The 12,967-nt window shown below is 36.9% G+C and overlaps 1 protein-coding gene across 2 annotated transcripts in view; it reads left to right on the top strand.

Moving 5' to 3' along the window:
* The window catches only part of CEP128 (centrosomal protein 128), a 453,164-nt gene that overhangs the window by 260,034 nt on the left and 180,163 nt on the right, over window positions 1-12,967 (top strand). The gene's annotated exons all lie outside the window — the stretch shown is intronic.

Genomic DNA, 12,967 nt, shown 5'->3' with positions numbered 1-12,967 from the left:
CATAATTCAATATTGTTGCTGTCTTAATTTTATAGAAAATTATAGTTAACATACCTTTCCATTTTTCAAGCATTAAAATGTGGGCCTAAGATTCTTCTATAGTTGTTTAGCTTATGAGGAATAGTCCTGAAAATCTCTATAATAATAAGTTGTTTGCATTTGTTGAAGTACAGATGTGGTGGGAAAATATATGTACTTGCACTAGAGCCTCAGAATTCTAATGTATATATAATCATCACACAATAATGTATCTGTATATAAAATATGAAAACATATGCATCTATCTGACATCTCATTTGTTTGACACCCATAAATAATTATTTTCAAGTAACGAAATCCTAAATTTTATTTAGTATATGGTACCTCTTTTCTTCCTCTTAGAAAATTTAATTTGAACATTCTTTTGGCTAAAATGTTAGCTTACTGGCCGGAATGTTTGCTTGATGGTTTTCTTCATTCTCCAAATGAATACCGGCTGCTTAAATCCCAGTTTAATCTTAGTAAAATCTAATGATTTACAGCTACATATTGAAATTATATCCCAGAGATACTGTCATTCTATATTTGATTCTGTGGTAAGGAACAAATAAAGGTGTTATTTTTAGTGTGTTTTCCCCCATTACATAAGCATCTGTCTTGCTAATCTAAAATAGTTTCTTAATTCTGGTAGTTTAAAGTTTTATCAATAATTATTTTGGGGTTGAATCTAAATTAAGATGTTATTGCCCAGACAATTTTCTTTGGTTTTCTTTTATTGTGAAAGAAAATAGGGAAGGAGGGTGGTATCTGTGGCTGTAAAAGGGCAGGATGAGGGATCTTTGTGCAGGAACTTTCTGTATCATGACTGTGTTGGTGTTCACATGAATCTGCCCATGTGATGAAGTGATAAAATTGCATAGAATTAAACACACACACACGAGTGCAGGTAAAAACTGATGAAATCCAGGTAAAGTCTGTGGATTGTATCCATGTCAACTTCCTGGTTGTGGTATTGAATGGCAGCTATGCAAACTGGTACCGTCGGAGGAAAAGGGGCGAAGGTTATAAGTCATCTCTATTATTTTTTATAGCTGCATGTGAGTCTCTTATTATCTCACAATAAAAAGGTGAAAAATAGATTACATTGATTCTAATATTTTGAATTGGAAATGATTGATATAAGAAAATCAGATATCAAACCTAGTTAAAAGAGTGAACACATTTCTAATTTCTTATTTTTTAGCTTTTGAAGTTTTAAAAATTTAAATTAGAATAGGACCTTAATAAGTTCTTAAAAACTAATACTGTTCAGTAAAAGGATCTTTAAATGTGCCATGACAAATGTGAAAGTCAGTGACTAAAGGCATGTTAACACACTGGGATGCTATAGAGAATGAAGTCTCAATGTTAGATGCTAAAGAACTTATGTGCCCAACTTAATTTGGACTAGGAGATAATCATAGTTTTTTTTTGTTTGTTTGTTTGTTTTTTGTGGTACGCATGCCTCTAACTGTTGTGGCCTCTCCCGTTGCGGAGCACAGGCTCCGGACGCGCAGGCTCAGCGGCCATGGCTCACGGGCCCAGCCGCTCAGCGACATGTGGGATCTTCCCGGACCAGGACACAAACCCGTGTCCCCTGCATTGGCAGGCGGACTCTCAACCACTGCGCCACCAGAGAAGCCCGATAATCATAGTTTTGAGAACTGGAAGGGTCCCTTTATACCTTACGTGTTTATAACTGTCTCTGCTACAAATGGAGGAATGGACCCAGAAAGATTAAGTGATGTTTCTAAGGTTTTACTGTTTTAACAAAGCAGTGATTGATTTTGCCTACCTTTAATCTCTGCCCTTCTTTTTCCTGCATCATCTGTCAATCTGTATATTTTCACTCTCTATTTAAGAACTTTTCCTTTAGTTCTCTTCTGTCCAGAGTTACCATAAGAATGGTAAAAACAAATAATCTTTTTATAGTGTACATTTTTGGGTGGTGACATTTATATGATTAAATAACCCTGCTATATATGGATCTTCTGTGTAGTGTTTTGCTTTATGTATTTGTATTACTGTACCTCTCAGAAGTTTTTTTTCCTTGATTTTAAAGGAATAGCTCTTATTATATAGTGTAGTTCACAAAATAAGCAGGTAGTTGCCACAAGGTATCCAAGGGACCTTTGGAAGTGCAAGGGCTCTGAACTCCCACTGCCTAGGTTTGATTCCTGATTCTACCACATTTTTGACCTTGAGAAACTTTCCCAGCCTCTCTATCCCTTAGTTGTCTCATTTGTTAGGTGGAGTTAATAATATTGTTTACCTGGAATGGTGGTTGTATCAAATGCCCTGATATAGGTAAATTGATTGGAATGTATTCAGTAAATGTTAATTGCTATTTTTATATGTGACTCTTTGTTTTGGTTTTACTCTCATTAGACATTGCTTGGTCCAAAGGCTGTACTAGGGAATGGGCAAGAGTGATAATAAAAATATGGTCAGGAGTAGATACACAAGGAATCAATAAATCATCTCTGAGCACCTGTAATGTCAAGGGCAAATGGATATATAGGGAAATGTGATTTCCTTAATTCAGTATATAACTAACCTGATTTTCCTCTTGAATCTTGAACCTTTGGTTAATCATCCATTCAACAAATAGTTGTCAAGTGCCTACTGTAATGCTGGGCTCTATTCTTGGAAATAGAGATACAGCAGTGAATGAAATACACAGAAATTCTTGCAGCTGTGTTGGTTATATTCTCTTGGCAGGAGACAGACAATAAACAAAAACAAGTAAATTATAGAGTATTTTAGAAGATAATAATTGCCATGGGGAAAAAACAAAGAAGGCACGAGGAATGCCAGTAAAGGCAAAGTGTAGTTTTAAATAAGATCATCAGAGTTGGCTTCATTGAGAAAGTGCCATTGGAACAAGGAATACAAGAGAAAAATTCACATGCATATCTGGGAGAAGAGCATCGCAAGTAGAGAGAAGCACTAGTGCAAAGGCCCTGAGGCAGCTCTGTGTCCTGCATATTTGAGGAATGGCCAGGAAGCCAGTGTGGCTGGAGCAGAGTGAGCACAGGGGAGCATGGTTGTGGAGTTTGAGAAAAAGGAGTCAAAGATGATGACAGCTTTTAGCTTAAACAGCTGAAACAATGGACTCTTCATGTCCGAGGCGGGGAGGCCGGTGGTGGAGCAGCAAAGAAAACTAGTGGGAAAGAGAGAACTAAATTCAGATCGGGTTTAAAATTTAAAATAGTCCCTTTTAGTCTGTCTTGGGCCAAGAAAGCTTAGTCTCTCAGACAGCCTCCTCTGCATCCTGGCAGAGGTCAGCTTATGCATCTTTGAGGCAGAAGAAATTTAACTCCCCTGCCTCCCCTGTCACTGAGTGAAGTTCTTCATCCGTCTGGTCGTTGCTTCCCTGGCGGTGCTTTTTTCACTGCTGGAGTCTGAGGCTGGTGTCACTTGTTGTCTGCTGCATTTCATCTCGGGCAGCGTTCCCTGTAGCGCTGGCTGACTTGGTTTCACCTCTACTCCTGCTGCTGCCTTCAGTTCCTCTCAGACCTGGATATGTGTCCGGTTTGATTCCACAGAACTGTCTGCCATGCAGCCTCCCTACATTATGGCAGCCTCTCAGGTAGGTGCTCCAGCCAGGCTCTTAGCTGCTTCTGCTTCCCTTTCAGACCTCATGGGAACCAAAGGCTGATTAAACCTTGCCTCCTTCTCCTCCCCGACAATGCTCTCCCTCCAAGGTGGTGTGGCTTTGCCATCTGGGGCAGTCTATGGGGCAGTTACTTTTCAGAGTCCTGAACAAGGCCTGTCTGGCTCCATAAATCCTATTTTGTGTGAAAGAAGCTGAATATTACATTGTTCTTTTTCTTTGAATGCCTTAGGTCACAAAATCCTAAAGTAATCCTAATTCAAAACAAAAGCCTGGGTTACTAATTGTTGCCTGTACTCAGTCAGATAGATGCTTCGGAATGACTAGGGCAAAGCCCACATTTTCAGAAAGACAAAAGGAAAAAATAATAATTTGAAAATCTACAGCTACAATATATATGGTCTCTGACATATCTTTTTTTTTTTTTTAAACAAATACAAGTACACAGTCCTGTGAATAGCTTTCTTTGGTCATGTTTGATGTCATAACGATATACCTGATAATGTTGAAGTATGTCTGGTTTTCAACTTTTGCCTTGACAACTCTTTGTTCAATGAATCTTCTTGTAATACTCCCTAAATTCTTATTTAATAAAATAAAACAAAGCACATTCAAAGTCTGATTTAACATATTTTCACATTTTGAGGTAAGCAAATAGAGCAGATGTTCTAGTGTTCCTCTATATTTCTATTTTAAAATGTTAGCCTGTTTTCTATTCAGCATTTTCCAAGTGAGCCTGCATTATTAAAAACAAAATACAAGTGCAGACAAAAAAAATGGCTGTGCCTTCTTATTTTAAGAATAAAATCCATTAAATAAGGTTTTTCAAATTTGATTTTAATAGTAATAAGTTTAGAGAGGGAAAAATAGATCATTTAGGTACTATTTCATTAGAAATCCCTAATCTCAGATATTTCAAGATGTGTTTAAGATATTCATTTGAATGACTGTTAGATACATTTTGGGAGATATAATTATGGCGTGAAAATAGAAAATCCATTAACTACTCCTAGTACCTCTAAATTCTTTTTATTGTGTAAGAAGAACAAGCATTATACTCCTAGTTCATCGATAAGATATGTTTTAGAATAAAGCTAAAATAAGAGAGGGAAACCTTGTATCTCTGAAAGGTCTCATTGATTTCCAGAGTTCCTTACTTTCAATGTTTAGAAAACTTTTCTATTTCTTCAATTTCAGTTGTTGGCATTTGGTAATTTGCTATGACCCAAATTCAAATAAACTGCTGATATCAAGGAGTCATGTCTCAGGTTTCATCCAGATAATGTGCACAGTCTGGTGATGGGGTTCCACTTGAAAACCACCTTCCATCTTTGCTCTGAATCATGATCTCCTACCTCAGTTATCCTCACTGTCTTCTATATCTTTATACGCATGTCCTTACTGCTTCCTTTCCTGCAGTATATTAATGTGCTCAAGTCTGTCCTGTTCAAACAAATAACCAACCCTCTCTGAACCTCATACAGTTCTAGGTACAGTTTTATTTTATTCCTATTCAAAGACCTCTGAAGAACCATCTTGCGCATTGTTTTTTTTTCTTTTTCTCAGCTCCTCCCGCCCCCTTTTTTCTTCAGCCTACTGAAATCTGATTTCTCATCTTACTGCTTTTGTGAAACCACTCTCACTAAGATCAGGGGTGGTATCCTAATTGTAAAATCCTCAGGCCACTTTTCAGTGCACTTGTTATTTCATCTCTCTTTAGCCCTTGACGTTGATAGCTGTTCTCATCTCAGCAAACTCTCTCTCGTTTTTTAATTAAAATAAAGTTATTTATTTATTTTTGGCTGTGTTGGGTCTTCATTGCTGTGTGCAGGCTTTCTCTAGTTGCGGCGAGCGGGGGCTACTCTTAGTTGCAGTGCATGGGCTTCTCATTGCGGTGGCTTCTCTTGTTGCAGAGCATGGGCTCTAGGCGCGTGGGCCTCAGTAGTGTGGCTCATGGGCTCTAGAGCGCAGGCTCAGTAGTTGTGGCGCATGGGCTTGGTTGCTCCGCGGCATGTGGGATCTTCTCAGACCAAGGCTTGAGCCCTGCATTGTCCCCTGCATTGGCAGGTGGAGTCTTAACCACTGTGCCTCCAGGGAAGTCCCTCAGCAAACTCTCTTGACACCACTTTTCTCTGCTTACTAAGTGCATTCCTAAACATTTCCCAAGCTCCTCTATCAGCTCCTTTTACTCTACCCATTCCTTAAATTTTGGTGTTTCCTAAATATTGATTATAGATCCTCTTATATTTTCATACCTTATGTGCTCCTTGGGAGATTGAATCCACTTGCATGGTTTAAATTTCCAAATGCTCATGACCTCTAGCCGCAACCTCTTCCTCAGGATTCAGATTCTTTTCACTTACTGTCTCTCAAATATATCAGATTTGGGTCTCTTACTGTCTCTCAAATATATGTTTGCTTGAATGTCCTACAAGTAGCTCAAATGCATTGTGTCTGAGTATTAGCTTACTATATTCTTTCACATACTACTTTTCTTCCTTTATTCCTCATTTACCCACTCAGCCAGTCTAGAAACCTCCAGGTCTTTCCAGTTTCCTCTTAATCCATTCTCCCCTTCCCCTCCCCACACCCCGCCACCCATGCCCTAGCCCCATCCCAGTAACCAAGCTATTATTAAGTGGTCCTCATTTACCTTCTTCATAGCTTGAAAATTCATACTCCTCAACCCCTCCACCACTGCTTTCTCCTCCCCCCAACCCCATTACTACTGAACTGTTGTTCAGACTTTCCACATACTACGTGTGGCACATTCCCTGTATCTAAGTCTTTCCACCATCCAGTCTGTTATTCTGTAATACCAGTCTGCTTGATCCACAAAGAATCCTGAAGATGTTTACTCCTGCTTAAACATCTTTCCATAGTATTCTGTTGTATAAGGGACACATTATATGGACCCTTTGAAAGTCTCTTTTTTGGGGGGGGGAGTGGTCATGGTGAGTGGCAGCCAGCCAGCCACTGCCTAGTGGTGGTCACAGCAGAGAGCTGGGACAGTGTCTGTAAACCTGACAGTGGCACCAGGGGTGGTCTTTTCCTTCCTGGTCCAGTGTTCTGTGCTCCCGCAGAGCTGTGACCCCAGAACCCAAGCGTCTCCAGCTCTGGCTACCTCGGAGTCTCTTAATACTCTTACTCTCCCAGACACTGCCTTCCAGCAACACCAACTTTATTTGAACACATCCTGCCATTTTATATCATGACCCTTTGGAAATGCTTTTTCTCTCTTTCAAATTCCGTCTTCAACTACTGGTGAACTAATTATTTCTCAAAGCTCAACGTATATGTCACCCAGTTTCTGCAACAGTGCCTGGCCTTTGCCCAGCTTCTGTCAGGACCAGTGAAAAAATTTCTGACCCCATGTTTCCCAAACCCTATTTTCTCCTTTATGAGGTAATGTATTTGCATGCTTTCCGATGCTTTTCTCCTGTCTTGCATTTCATGTTTTCCACAGTTAGGCAAACTCTTTCTCATTGGCCCAGATGCAACCCCTGCAACAAATGTTTTCTCTTTCTACTCCAAGTTTTGCTCTCAGCAACATCTCTACTCCCTTTCCTTTTTTAACTTTCCTATTCATAAACTGTTAATAATATGATTAGCTTAATAGTTTAAGCAACAGGTAATCCATAGTTATGGTTAATGTACAGAAACTATGCAAGTGAAATCTCCTGCCTTGAGGAAAAAAAATAAAACTTTGAACTGAAGAGTCTAAAGCACTTGTGGAAGAAAACAGATATCCCGCTATATCCCTCTTCATCCTCAGATGTCCCTTTTGAAACATTAGCATCTAATGTAAATTGAAAATGATTTCATAGTTAATTGCAGTATTTTTCTTTTAAATTATTGCTGTTTTTCAGATGTATATTTATTTTGGCAATGCAAACAACAATATTTCAACCAAATTATTAGTTGAGTAGGCATTATGATCTAGGGACAACAGAATTTTAAAGTGGGAAATTATGGTCTAAGTTTCACACAACTGACTTATAGATACAGTTAAACATATTAGTAAGTCTGGCTGCCTTTTTGTAATATTTTTGAATTTTAGATTTCATAACTTAATATTGGACGCTTTCTTGTTCTCTCTGGTTTTTTATTTTAAAGAAAGTATGGCCTCTCATTCTTGTTTTGTAGAGCACCTATAAAATATTTGATGACCTTTTTTTTTTCTCTAAGAGAAATAATGATACCAGTTTATTTTTAATGACCAAAAATTAATTCCATATAGAAAAAATACTGGATTTCAGTTGAGCTTTGGAAGAGTAGTTTATGTCTCATTAAAGGATAAAGTCCATTTTTTTGGAAATAAACTCCAACTGTCAATACTATTGCTTCTGAAATAGAACATAGCTATTTACAACCTGTATTTTCTGAGAACTACTGCATAAATGACACGTAGGTGTGGTTTTCTTTCCAACTGACTCGATTAAATTGTTGTCCTAAAGTGCAATATTAGCAATGGAATGGAAATTTGTATCTTTGTTATAGGGGACTTGAAAACAAATTGAACTTGTAAATAAGCCTTAGATTTCATCTAAAATATGAATATTTCATTGAACTATTGCTCTACAGACTTTAGGAAATCTGGTGTACGCTGCTGCTGCTTGTTTCAAAGCCACGGAGACCTCCAGAGTATCTCAGACCTTTGCAATTCAAAGTATGGTCCATGAACGAGCAGCATTTGCATTACCTGAGAGATTATTAGAAATAGAATCTCATGCTCCAGCCTAGATCTCCTGAATTAGAGTCTGCATTTTGACAAGATCTCTTAAGTGATTCAAAGGCACGTTGGAGTGTGAGAAGCACTGCCTTAGACCAGTGGGGATATTATCTATGTTCCCAAATTAGAGAAATATAGGAAGCCTCCTTGTAAAAATGGTTCTGGGCAATTCCACAGCACATGAGCAAACTCTCCTTATCTGAGGAAAACCGAGGTAGAGGCGAGTTGATGTGTGGAGGGAGGTGGTCCACGCAGAATCATGTTGTTTTAAATCCGGAAGGATCCGCAAAGATAATCTAACCCAACTCTATCTTTTCATAACCAGAAGTCTAAGCCCCCCCCCAAAATAAAATATTTATTGAATAAAATTTATTGTTGCCTGAGATCATAGTCTGCTTCGTATAGTCTAGAATAATTAATACCACTTAATGACTAACTAGATGTATAGAAGGACATTCCGTGCTTGGGCTTTTTAATTTTACCTGTGAAGTTTTCTCCAGTCTCCAGGATTCAGTGTCACCAGGTCATGTGGACGTTCTCCTAAGTCTGTTATGATAGCCAGTTTTCATGTGAATTGCACCTGTTTATACTTTTAACATTCAGAGTACATATCCTTTCTTTGGTATCATCATGGTAGCCACATGACTAATTGAACTCAGTAGGTTGATTTTACTTTTCATGCAGAGTTTATCTGAGATTTGCCAATTTAGAGATGACTAATGGAAGTTGATTTCTGGATGTAATTCAGAACCGTGACCTTTTTACTCTTCCAAAATTTCTTAGCCAACCAAATTTCTTCACATACCACTTTACTCACGTCACCAACTGTTATAGGTATTGTGTCATTCCTTTCCATTTCATAATATGCTGACTGATACCTCCTTGTGGCTGAATCTTGTGTCCTGGCCTTTCCTGACAACTAACCTTAATTTCTCTGTTTCAACAAACCGTCAAATCCCCAAATCCAATTTCCACCTTCTGTTCAAAACCCTTCTAAGTAGGCGATTAGTTATACAGTTTGTCTTTTGGGGGCCTTTTGCATCCACCCGGACCATGACCAAGATGGGATGGTCCTATTTACTTTGTATGCATTGCATATTTTATTTGCCTTTCATCCTGTCAAATTTCTGACTTTACCTAATTCAATAGTTTAAAATTTTTATTACATACTTCTGGGTGTGGGATATTTTTAAATTATTATATCTTAACAATAAATTCAAGATATTAAAAACCTCATTTAGGTTTAATTACCATATCCTAATTTTTAATCTTCCTGGAATTTAGATTGAATCGTTTACACCTACAGAACTGCAGTTTCACTTGGTTCAACTCTAGAGGTGTGCAGTTAGTTCATTAGCCCTTTATTTATGAAGACTTAATGAGTAGTTTACTTTTTCTTCCTTTGGGTAATATTTTTTCAGTTGGAATTTTTTTAAGTCTGGGAAGGTCTGCCTTGTTTGTGGGAGAATAAACCAGTTTGCTCTTCTTTCTCCCTGCCAGGCAGTCAGCCCCAGTCAACTGTTGATTAGTTGCTGAGGCCTGTGGGTAAGGTGACCATGTCCTAGGTCTGTCTCTCTGTCACTTGGCTGTGGTTAATCCTCCCCTGAGAGTCTGACCCCAGATAATGGGGAGAAGATTGTGGTTTAACTGTGATTTGGGATTACCTATGATATTCTCTTCTTCCCAGGTATCCGCATGACTGCTATTATTTCTTTAAACAGAGAATTGACTCCTCTGATTAATATCATTTGTCTTTTTCAGCTTGTAGTAAGTTTTAAAGTAAATTTCACCCCATTCAAAGAAGAAGAAAGATAGGGACTTTCCTGGCGGTCCAGTGGTTAAGACTTCACCTTCCAGTGCAGGGGGTGTGGGTTTGATCCCTGGTCAGGGAGCTAAGATCCCACATGCCTCTTGGTCAAAAAACCAAAACATAAAATGGAAGCAATATTGTAACAAAAAGATCTTTAAAAAAAAAAAAAAAAAGAAGAAAAATAAAGACACCTATTGGGAAGGCCAGGAATCTAAGAAAAATTTGTATCTATATTTATTGGTATGTGGATTTTAGTACAAAATTTCTGTGTTAATGTTTTACAATGAGATAATGCTACATGTACTTATAGGTCACAATACATGTTTTAATTGAACATAGAAAGGTTTGTGGAGTTATTTAATACTGTACTGTTAGAGTAGATTTATGTTGTGATGGAGAATAGGAAAAACATTACAATATTGTCCTTTTTGCACAACTATTATTAAGAGTATGTTGTGTTTTAAAATTCTGTGGCAACTATTTAAATTAAATTTTTATTTCTAACATCGGTTACTTATTTTTAATGAATGAAAAAAATGCAAGAAAATAATCAGTATTTCAGTATACTATATAATGAAATTATTTTGAGTTCCAAAATAGATTTATTATAAAGAGACATAAGTTCAGTCAAGGGATGTGGGAAAGCCATAAAGCAGTAGTTATTTAAGTAAGGTATTAAATAGGATATTGATAGTTGAATTTGTTGTTAATAAATTCTTACATTAAAGTGAGGCTTTATACACTGGTTTGAAATTGCACACACATGAAAAGAAATATATTTTCTTGTCACTCAGGTGTATGTCATGATGTAGGGTTTCATTTTTTTTTTTTTAACACTTGTCTTAAAATGTCTTAGAGTGTGTTTGCAGTGATTTTATCTACACCTGGGCCAACCAATGTGAGAAATTTAATTTCCAGAAGACTGAAGCTACTTATCATCAAACTCTCTTCTGAGTAATGTAACTGAGAATATAAGTCTGCCAAACTATGTTTTCTGTCAATCATAAACATAAAGCAGTATAAAATAATGAACCTAATTTAAACATTAAGCCCTTTACTTCAAAAGCTTGGAACAACTTACCAAAAAGACCACTTTACTAATTCAAGTGGAAGGGGTTAGAATAGGATGGATGGTTGATATTTTCAAGATTGCCATGCCTTGTATTCAGTATCATAGACCTACTCTCTTGCTTTGGTACATTTCTCCCTCTCTTCTTGTCCTTTTCCACAAGTTGTTATATGATTTTTTTAAAAAGAGTATATAGTTCAGGAAGTCACTAAAATTTGACTCTGTGATTATATATAAATTAACTGATGGATGCACAAGTTAAGAATGCTTTTACTTTAAAATATTTTTTATATATTATCCATTTTAGAAAAGAATTTCCTTGGCCTCTAATATAATAAGCCTGTTGTATTATGCACAAATTATATATATGTGTATATGTACATAAATGTATGTTTCTCAAACCCTAATTCTTTGTATTCTAAGAGTCTAACATACATTTTATGCTTTTTAATGCTTGTATTCTAAGAGTCTAACATATATTCAGTAAATTTTTGAGCAATTTTTAATTTACATACAGTTGTATCTCCTGTATAAATTTGGGAATAATACTTAAATATATAGCAGTTTGAGTAGCATAGAATTCTTGCCACTGTTCTTGCCCTCTTTAAGTCCAAGTCTATTCTCTCTTTATGATGGTCCCTCTAAATTCATTTGTTCGTTTCATTTCAGTGTTGCCTCCAAATTGTAGATTGATGTAGCTTGACCTCCTCCTACTTAGATTGTGAGCAACTTGGATAAGAAGTGTTTTGTATCTTCTTTGTACTTCTAGTGCTTGGTGTATTGTGAGGTACCATAACAGTTTCTTTTTTTTTTAACAATATATTTCATTTTTATTGATATTTATTTATTTAGTGCCTTATAAAGCTTGATTAGATGATTCAGTTGGTTACTGAGAATTACATAGTGTTGGTTACTTATTGTTTTCTTTTTTCCCATTAGTTATCTATTTTATACTTATTAGTGTATATATGTCAATCCCAATCTCCCAGTTCATCCCATCCCCCCTTCCCGTGTTGGTGTCTATACATTTGTTCTCTACATCTGTGTGAAACCATAAACAAGACAAAAAGACAACCCTCAGAATGGGATAAAATATTTGCAACTGAATCAATGGACAAAGGATTAATCTCCAAAATATACAAACAACTCATGCAGCTCAATATCAAAAAAACAAACAACCTAATCAAAACATGGGCGGAAGACCTAAATAGACGTTTCTCCAAAGAAGACATACAGATGGCCAAAAGGCACATGAAAAGATGCTCACCATCACTAATTATTAGAGGGATGCAAATCAAAACTACAATGAAGTATCACCTCACACCAGTCAGAATGGCCATCATCAAAAAAATCTGCAAACAATAAATGCTAGAAAGGGTGTGGAGAAAAGAGAACCTTCTTGCACTGTTGGTGGGAATGTAAATTGATACAGCCCCTATAGAGAACTGTATGGAGGTTCCTTAAAAAACTAAAAATAGAACTACCATATGTCCCAGCAATCCCACTACTGGGCATATACCCAGAGAAAACCATAACTCAAAAAGACACATGAACCCCAGTGTTCATTGCGGCACTATTTACAATAACCAGGTCATTGGTTACAATAACCAGGAAGCAACCTAAATGCCCGTCAACAGACAAATGGATAAAGAAGATGTGATATATATATATACAATGGAATATTACTCAGCCACAAAAAGGAATGAAATGGGGTCATTTGTA

This window comes from Orcinus orca, chromosome 2 (assembly GCF_937001465.1).
Source record: "Orcinus orca chromosome 2, mOrcOrc1.1, whole genome shotgun sequence".
In the NCBI taxonomy this organism is placed as follows: domain Eukaryota; kingdom Metazoa; phylum Chordata; class Mammalia; order Artiodactyla; family Delphinidae; genus Orcinus; species Orcinus orca.
The sequence above is the reverse complement of the archived record's forward strand: the minus strand, read 5'-3'. Positions and strand labels throughout refer to the sequence as shown.